Raw genomic sequence first — 10,724 nt, 5'->3', positions numbered from 1 at the left:
CATTTATATAAAAAAAAAAAGATCCCTTATATCGATATTCCATATTCTACACGAATTAATTAGTGTCGTGGATCATAAAGGACCCTTATAAAAATTCAATCAAGTAGTAAATAAAATTTTATTATTTTATCTATTCCAATATTTAGCAAATATTTTACCTATACGATACATAATTATTTTTACTTATTATGACTTACGTATGTATGTAATTAGTAGACTATAATTACCTACGTATGTATAATGACACTAAAAAATAAACAGAAATAGAAATTTAATAAATAACACATAAAAATACAAACAATTTTTCTTAGAAAAATATAATACTCATTTCTGGTTTACGACAAATTTTGATATATTTATTTGATATGAAAAAACCAATTTGGTAGATCCTGAGAGAGGTGTGATTCCATTACAGTAAATGTTAAAAGTTAAAGTATCATGCTACGCAGCATGGTACTTAATGAGAATACAATACGAGTCAATACTCTAATCTAATCTATGTGCTAGCTCCTAAAAAAAGAATTAGTGTTACAATAATAAATATTTGTATTGAGGTCCATTTGGCCCCACTATAGCAATTATAGGGTTATATTAAAGACAAGTTTTTAAAACTTTGTTTTGTTGTTTTAGGAGTAGTTGATAAAGTTTTATCTCGCACATAAGTTGATGATAGGTTTTATCTGCAGGTTGTAAAACAGAACCTTTCATAATTTTTATTATTTTATTACAGCTGAAATTATATTATAGTCGAGCTTTGTTAGTCCTTATAAACTTTAAATTTATGTTCAAAATATATAAATTTATTGATGTTGACATTTACAACTCCGCTTCTGACTCGTAGCGTGACACTTTATAGCCTCCTAACTATATAGACTTTGAGCTGTCTGCGTATCTTTCTGGTAAAGTTTTAAATGTACATAATATTATCCCATTAACCACAAACTACTACTAACACACACCACTACACTAAGAATATGTGAACTAAGTCAGTGAATTTTTAAGCAATCGCTTCCTTTGACGTAGCTACTCTAACTTTGTTAAATAGTACCGTAATAAAAAGTTAATTGCCGTATCAATTAACGGCGTCCAATAGCTAGCTACCAAACCTCTCTGCCATATTATATGGACACTAGCTGACCCCGCAAACGTTGTTTTGCCATATATGTTATTAACCCCCTTAATCCCCGCCTCCTCTTATAACTTCGGGGTATGAAAAATAGATGTTGTTCGATTCTCAGACCTACCCAATATGCACGCAAAATTTCATGATAATCGGTCAAACCGTTTCGGAGGAGTTTAACTATAGATAAACACAATTTTTTGTATAATTTTGTTAACAAATTGAACATATTGGTAAGTGTTAATTGGTCCTTTTTGTAACAACGCTACTATATACTGGCTATATGAAAATATATCAAGGAATGCAAGGAAGGATGTTAGTTTGTGTGTATTTCTACACTATTTTGTTTCTACTAGTTTACGAGTATATAACTAATATAGGAAACCGTGAATAACTGTTTTTTTTTTCATGTCAATTTGTTAAAAATAAATAAAAATAAGTTAGTGTATTAAGAACTGCTGATTATCTTTTAATAACTCCTCGTAAAATAAATAGCAATATTTTATAGAATTAACACGCTTCTTGAAAGCAGATAAGCTCTCGACTGGCAGCTTGCTGAACTTTGATAAATTATCTGAACGTGGCATGGGGGCAATGGGGGCGACACTGCAATCAATAAACATTTGACATGGTTCAATTTATGTAAACTAACGGTAGCTCCCAATTGAGCGTCGAAAGCCAAGCTAAAGGTTGCCGGTTCAAAATCGGGCGATCAACTCTCAACATGTATATTGCTTCTTTTATCTAGCCATTTTCAGTTCTGTAATATCGTGGCATATTGACAATGTGCGAGCAAATAATTTTTCCCTTTTATTTCTGCTATGAGTCATTGCGTGATATTTTGTAGCCTATAAAATTTGATGATATTAAGGCATTTGAACGTAGTTTTTTTTTTAAATTAAATGATATCAATACTAGTCGATTGGTAATTAAAACAAAGGTATATATAGGTATATATATATTTGTACACCTTAGGAACTTACGTGTTCATATATTAAATACATTTATTATTCAAGTTAATTCATACAAGATTCATACAAACCAAACTATTGTAACTTGTTTTTTTATTTAATCAACAAAAGTACCTTTTAATAGAAATGTGTTGATTGCCAACGCTCGTAAACACATTACCCTACTTTCTAGCTGTGCTTGGTAAAGTTGTCTTAATACTCAACTGCCAATGGTTGTGAAATTTTGATTACTTTAAACACTAAGTATGCCAAAATGCGTTAAATAAACCGCTGGACACTGCAGATTATAGTATTAGTAGATATTTGTAAAAGCGTAGAACCAAAAAGCCCAGTAAGTACATGTTGTTTGCAACCGATGGTTATTGGCTCTGATCTGAGCTTTCAATAATCAAAATATTTTACTATTTTATATATTAAATTATAATTCAATGTTATAATATTTTATTTTAAGACCAGTGCGTCTGGATATCTGAAATATGTATAAAATATAAGACTTAATTAAAATCTATGCAGATAGTTTTACCCATATAACACGCGCAAACCAGCAGATCTATCATTTTATAAATATACCTAGTAATCTTTCGTTTGATTGCTTACTTGGAGAGAGAATCTCATTAAATAAGCCTTCACATTTCGAGAAGATAGAAAGCAAATTGATTTAACACTTTAGACTTTTCACTCATCATTGATTTCTATTGCGGAGTGGTTTTCCGCGTAATCGACGCACGGTCGCACTTGTAGCGAATTACAATTGTATGATGTTTATTAGAGTTACCCCTACAAAAGACTATATGAGGTCGATGAATAAAATAGAATAGAATAAACTCAATTTTTTTTAATCAAATTCGTTGATAGATACTGAATAAAGAAATTAATGCATTATTTAGTAAATAATCTCCAGATTAATTACATAATTATTACCTATATATGTCATCTTATATATAAAATTATTGTGTCACAATGTTACTTACCATACTCCTCCGGAACGGCTGGACCGCTTTTATGAAATTTTGTGCGCATATCGGGTAGGTCTGAGAATCGGCCAACATCTATTTTTCATACCCCTAAGTTATAAGGGATTAAGGGGGTTGATGACATATATGGCAAAAGAAAGTTTGCGGAGTTAGCTAGTATAAACGAATAAAAAATTCTGTACGAAAACTTTATATAATAAAGTAGATTACCATCACAGATACAAAAGCTTTTGTTCACACTTATTATGTGTGTTTAAATTAAAATGTTCTGAGTGACCTGGAGTTGAGACTGCGTGTTGACAAAGGACCAACGATCTACATAAGATTGCCGGTGAAGGCTGGATGGGGATTGCGGGAAACCGGGATATCTGGCGCGAGCTTGGAAAGGTCTATGTCCATCAGTGGACTGCGATAGGCTGAAATGAATGAATGAATGAAAAAAATTAAAATGAAATGAAATTACCTTTATTTGAGACTTTTTTTTATGTCACTAGGTCGGCAAACAAGCGTACGGCTCACCTGATGGTAAGCGATTACCGTAGCTTATAGACACATGCAACACCAGAAGCATCGCAAGCGCGTTGCCGACCCAATCCCCAATCCCCCCAGGAGCTCTGGTCACCTTACTCACCAACAGGAACACAATACTACTTGAAAACAGTATTATTTAGCTGTGATCTTCTGTAAGGTCGAGATACTACCCCAGTCGGGCTGCTCCATATTTTAAGCAGGAAATTCCTGCTGTGCCCTACCTCAGTTAACTGAAAAATATATAAATATATTTATAACATTTTTAAAGTCACTTCAATATCACATACCTAATACGTAATGCAAATTGTAAAAATGTATAATTGCTAACATTAACACCCGACCACGATATTAATTAATGTAAAAAAAAATATGTAAAGCTGTGCGTGCGTGTTGAAACTCGTTTAGTTAATAATTCATATTTACAAGTAGGTCAAGTTCTCGTGCTGCGCATGCGCATCTTATGTGACAAGGAAAAAAAATTACCGCTAAATGGCTTTATTCAGTATTATGTTATGGACATGTGTAAATAATTACCTAATTTTGTAGCATCTTACGCTAAAAATAGCTAATAATTAGGTTTTTAGCTGACTTTAAAATAGGAGGGGGTTTTCAATTCGATGGTATTTTTTTATTTATTCCTAGTATAGAATTTTTTACTAGTTAAACCGATTTTGATGATTGTTTTTCTTAATCGAAAGGTCGGTCCTTACATGTAGTCCAATTTAAATGTAATCGAGATTTGACAAGTAGTTTTGAGTTGTCCTTTATAGTATTTAGGTTCTTGATGATTTTTCCTTTGTAATTGATCCGATTGGTGACATCACAAATTCATTTTACCGATTTTGATAATTCTTTTTTTGTTGGAAAGGAGATATCCTAAGTGTGGTACCATGATAAGGAAACCAGGATCTGATGATGGGATCCCAGAGAAATCGAGGGAAACCCTCGAAAATCCCCATAATTTTTTACTGGCTGTACCGATATTGATAATTTTTAATTTAATCGAGAGCCGATGTTTATCATGTGGTCAAATTTTAATTTCATCGAGATCTGATTATAACTTTTGGAGTAATCTTTGATAATGCGTATTTACTTGACTATTTTTTCGTCGATCTACGTTGTATTACTTGTCGATGTAATTGATGTCGATTTTTTTTCGTTTGCCAGGAAACACAATTATTTATTATAAATTTAAGGATAGGCTATAATACATACTGTAGTAATAAAAGTCAATCAAATTGTGAAACAGCAAGTAATGCTTACGATTAGTGAATTGACCAAATATTGTGTCAATGCCTTTAAATAAATTATAATCATTCTATCTCGGCCATTCTAGTCTAAGCGGTCCTTATACATATTCACATATAAAACTAATATTATCGATAGTTTGAAATCTTGTTGGCGCAGCGGTCACAGCACTGGTTGTTGCGTTGGCGGTCGCGGTTTCGATTTCCGCTCACGACGTTTGTGCTTGTTTACTGTGAGTGTTTCTGGACCCCCGACACAGGAGAAAATTCTGCTGGGGGGCGTCGAGTGTGTACCAGTTTTTAGTTTTATATTTTTACCTATAACTGTATATCTATAGTTCTATACTAAGAAACCGTACATTTTCCAGGACAAATATTATCCTCGAACTATTCCATATTATAAACCTACATCTATGGCAAATTTTATCCAGATCCTTTCAACTGTTCTGTCATTAATTGAGTGACATGCAATCATCTATCCAAACTTTTGCCGTTACAGTGTAGCAGAATTCACTTGAATTTCTGAATTCTAATGTTCAATTACGTACATTTAGCGACATAACATACCTAATTATAAAAGCACTTCTGCAAGCCTATCTTATCTTAAATCTCAACAGTAAAGGCTGTCAAGGCTTCATGTTCCGTCTGAATTTAAATTAAGTCCCTCTTTAAGGCTTAGCGAAGAGACTAAAATAAACAAACTTTTCTCGAAAGCGCCTACCGTCCTGTTTTCATAGTATTTTAAGTTATTATAATCTCTACTGTATATGTCATAAAGATTAATTTGATATGAACCAATAATATCAAATGATTTCTAGTCGCTAATGCTAAGCACTAAAGATTTTATTAGTTTTGTAATAGAAATGTGTTTGCTTAGAATTCATTATAATGTTTTTTTTTAATGTTCTAATGTGCTGGTAAATATTTGAAAATATTTGGTCTTCAATTCATTCCTCAAACTAAGCAAACATCACACAGATACCTACTTATGCTTAGATACCACATTCACACAACAGTACAATATGGAATCTAACATTTAAGTTAATCATTTCAATTTTTAAAGAGAATCTAGAACATAAATTAAATACATAATATATACTCATGTAAAATAAATTAGTGTTTTAAGTATTATAGTATTTACTTTGACATTAATCCTTACCGAGTGGCCACGGAAAGAGCCGAAGTAACGGCCGATGGAAAATGCGAGTCAAAATTCGCGCGGCACGAATTAATATTACACAGTTACATACCGTGTGTACCGGTAGCCATTGCTACTGCTATAAGTATAGACCAAGTGTGAAACGTATGTGCCACCGTTATGTTGGTTTATTTTATTTTTATTTAAAAAGTAGGTGGTTGCTTCTTTGAAGAAATTATGACTTAAAGTATTACTAAAAATCGTTGCGTCTCGCGAAAATATCGTTTGCGTCTTTCTCTACTTGGTTGTTCGCTAAGCGAAAACTAACGATTTGTTCCTAAAAAACCATAATTCATTTTCGTCGTTTAAATTATTTGAATTATGTACATGAATTATTAATCTTAAAAAAATTATAGCTTGTATTTGATTACCTACCTACTACTATTTGTAATTTTTAAAAATAAAATCATCGACGAAAAAAATATATAGATTAATCTAACGCACTCCTTTCTCTCTTTTCAGCCAAAAAAGCTACAACAGCCCATGGAGTTGGACGACGGTGACCGCGACGGGCGACTGACCGCGGGCTCCGCGCGGGCCTCCGCCCGCGCTTTGAGCGCCGCGGGGAGCGCTGGGGAGAGGGGGGAGGGTTGTGAGGGGGTTTTGGGGTGCCGGGGGGATTAGACACGAATTAGGAAAAGACAATCCCTTACGCAAATGTACTGAAACATTTGTCAACAAAGACACTAGATTAGGTTAATTGTAACGAAATTCTATCCTCGTTATTATTTATTGTTTAAATTACGAGGGGTGTGTTGATATTTTGTATATTTTTATTGCTTTGGATTGTTGAAACTAAAAGTACAGTAAATCAGACAGCGGAGTGTCTATCAATAAATGTCAACTTGTTGCAAGAAACCCAGCTGTGTTAAAGATATTTGATTATTTTATGTTTGGAAAACTTTGTATATCGATGACACATCAAGAGGCTATGATTTAAATATTGCAATTGTAGTCTAAGATATATGTTACTTTATTTTAAAGAATTTACAATAAATCACTTTATCAGACAATTCTAAATCATATTGTCATATGAATAGAGTTCGTTTCTAATCACCTCAGCCCCGCCCGATTGGTGAACGAAATGATCCGTCCGATGTCGTTAGCTCCCCGTGTCGTCGCCTTGCCGTGGTCGTCGTCATGACGTGGAGTGTAAAACTTATCCTTATAAATTAATAGTTTATTATTAATTTCACATTATTAATTTCACAGTACTAATAAAATTTAGGTCATTTTCTAAAATAGTACAAGAGTGAGTTCTTAAGACAAATAATTAACAAGAATAAAAAAAAGTTTTGTTGTGCAAGTTCTTTAAGTATTGAATCTGAAATAATTTAAAGAATCAGATTTAAAAACTACAATTTTATTTAGTTGAATTAAATATTTTTTCTATATTTAACGGAAAAGCTTCAAAACTTTTTCCTTTTTCGTCTACCTTCCATTTAAAAGGATACTTTTTTCTACCAATCCGTTTGTAATAGCGCATTACTTTATATGGCCGTTCTACTTTCAGCGATTGTGGTTTAATGGTTTTTTAATTGCAACTAAGTACCTATATCACGAGTCAATGACTTCAAACGAGGGCCTTTTGGTACCTTTTTTAAAGGATATAACATTCCATTGTCATGCACGTTACATTGCCATACTAAAAAAAAAAAAATAATGTAACTAGTACTTAAATATTTAATTATAAAGATAGGTTCACACTCACGTCAAACCACTGGAACGGAATTGCTTTTAAACCCACCTGTGAGCGTATGACTCAGTGAAATAAATCATATAAAAAACAGGATAATTACAATTTACGATGCTCTAAATACCATATCCCTAATTTATAAGATGGTGCATCAAATCGGGTATAGTGTCGGAAAGTACATAGATTTATAATTTATTATTTAGTTGTGATATGTATATTGTATGTGCGTCCGCGCACCTAGTTCCGAGCATAGACATATAGAACGGACCTCACCTCCGGTGTGAAGAAGACAGCAATAGACAATTATCTCGAGTTGTGATTTTTATTGCTATATTTTTATTCTAGTGGTAGTTAAGAGTTCGGAAATGGCATCGCTTTAATAACAACACTATCTTTCTCGTACATCGAACTATCAGTTTGAATTATATAAACTAAATCTCGGTCGATGCCATTTTCGTTTCGTGTTGAGAGTAGTCGTGTCGTCTATTCTATATGGCCATGGTTCAAATGAGTGCAATCCCAGATGGACTGTATGTATATCGTAGTTAGAAAAGTTAAGTGGCGGTACGGTGCATTTAATTTATGTACGGGTGCAGTTGAATTTGAATTTCAAATACTTTTTTTTTTGAACTTTCATCCGTGACTGTTATTTTTGTGAGCGTTCATTGTTTTTAGCATTAATTATAATAAATCATAGAAGACACGTATTTTGTAGAAGTTTTTATCAAATTGTTAAAAATATACTGCTATTTAAAATAATCCATTATGCGTTCTATGAAATGTCATACTTAAATTGTAATTGACTTAATAATTTCAAGCTCAACCTGCACCTGTGCTCTTGATATTTATAGATTTTAAGTTTACAACTCCTGACTAGACGAGTCTAAGATCGGACGGAAGGTCAGACGAATTCAAACTCAATTTCAATATAAATAAAACTTTAATTTCATGACATATAATACAACATTTCGTTTTTAAAGTTATAACAGTCTGTACAGGAGTTGGCGGCTTAAAGTGACAACGATCGGGCTAAAGTGAGAGCAGGAGACGATACTACGATCTCTCTTTCACTCTTAGGTATTAGGAGTAAGGCTGAGGTTACATCACCTTTATAAACATCGTTGCTAATTATATACAATATTTTTATTGTTTTATAATTAAAATTGTTAACATTCTGATAATTTACTTTGTAATCTAGATTATTTTATTACTCTCGTAAACAGTTTTGTATGTAAACGAAAAAATAAAATGTCAGAATGTTCACTTTTATGTAATATTTATGTAAATCTATTAGTCACAATTCAATTTGTTAAAACACAAACAAATTTAAGAAAGGCTAAAGATAGTTTTATATCTGATTTTACATGTAACCTCAGCCTTATAATTATATATATAATGTAAGCTAAATAACTGCTCTCATTTCAGTCGGCTCGCGTCTGTGTTAGAGTCTTAATATTATGTAATAAGCCTGCTTTTATATAATATCTATGTGACATAACGGTATTTCTTAAAAAAAATACCTTTAATTTATCTGACAGCGTTCAATAAAACGCTGATAATTGTATAACGAAGTTCGTTGGCAATTCTCGATTTAATTAAAAGCATGCTCTAATGATATCACTTGTCATAACGGTTAAGCCCGCAGGCTTCAGGATGCCTAATAGGTACTAAATCGATACTGACAAGTGCTAACGAGCCATGAACGCGACTCCGACGCTGCTACAAATTGGATATTGACGATTCCCATTCATTATTACTTGTTTGTGATGTAAATACGAAATGTCGCTAGGTTTTATACGATAGCATTTTCTTTTTTACTAAAAATAGTTTGTCTTTCTCCATTAAAAGTTGACAGTTTGAATTATAGCAATTTCTCAAACATGTTCAATAGATATTATGTTAAGGCAGGTTAATATAAACGACATTTTTTTAATATCAGTATTTATTTCGTTATTTTTTAAGTTTTCAATGATTTTAATTGTTCTTGTTGCTTTCCTTGGGAATTTTTATCGATTTTTTAGACTTAGTAAGTACAATATTGTATAAAAAACGGGGACAGACATCCTTATTAACAAAACTATATATTAAATTTTATTGACAATACTTAAACACTGTAATGAAAAAAAGTTTAATCGGACACACAAAATATAGTTACGGTAACATTTTTAGATGACATTTGCTAACCGCCATTTTTAATTGTATAATGTATTTTAAGACACGAAAAATTGTATGTTAAAGACAAATTTAAAATGAAATGCACTAAGTAAGTCTGAATGTTTCGCATTTGTCGGTTTTCTTTTAAATGTGACAGGTATTTTCACGCGTTTGTCCCCGTATGAGGTTGTTGATTATTATCGTTCGTATTCCAAAAGTTTCCTGCTGTAATTTATTGACTTGAATAAATGAAATTACGCTTCTAAAGTGTACTATTACATATGTAAATATAGGACAACTAATACCTATTATAATAGTGAATGTTGTAATTTGTATATAAGTAATGAAAATTAAATTTTAAATACATAGATAAAATTGTGTGTAGTCATTTATTTTTTTAATGGGAAATATATTTTGATAACCCTTATTTACCTTTCCATGAAAACATTAAAAGATAAAACAAATGGAAATAAACTTTTTTCATTCGAAGACAAACGCGCGATTGTAGTGTTATTTTGGCAACAGAATATTCTCGTCAGCCTTTTTAGTACTTTCAAATGTAATTTTATTCATTTTAACTTAATATTTACCCTAAAATTTTAGTTGTCTGATTGAATACGGTAAAATGATTATTACATCTTAATGATTTGCTGAAAAAATAAGTAAATTTTCTTTCATTATCCATACTAATGCTATAAAACTACTGTGTTTGTATATTTGTTTCAACACGCGAATTCATTTTGTGTTGGATAGTCCGTTTAAATTGTCGCGGATAAAACAGCGCGCGGCACAGCTAGTCTGTTTAAAAACATAAAATATAATCAGGTAATACC

Source organism: Melitaea cinxia, chromosome 9 (assembly GCF_905220565.1).
Source record: "Melitaea cinxia chromosome 9, ilMelCinx1.1, whole genome shotgun sequence".
Lineage (NCBI taxonomy): Eukaryota > Metazoa > Arthropoda > Insecta > Lepidoptera > Nymphalidae > Melitaea > Melitaea cinxia.
The sequence above is the reverse complement of the archived record's forward strand: the minus strand, read 5'-3'. Positions refer to the sequence as shown.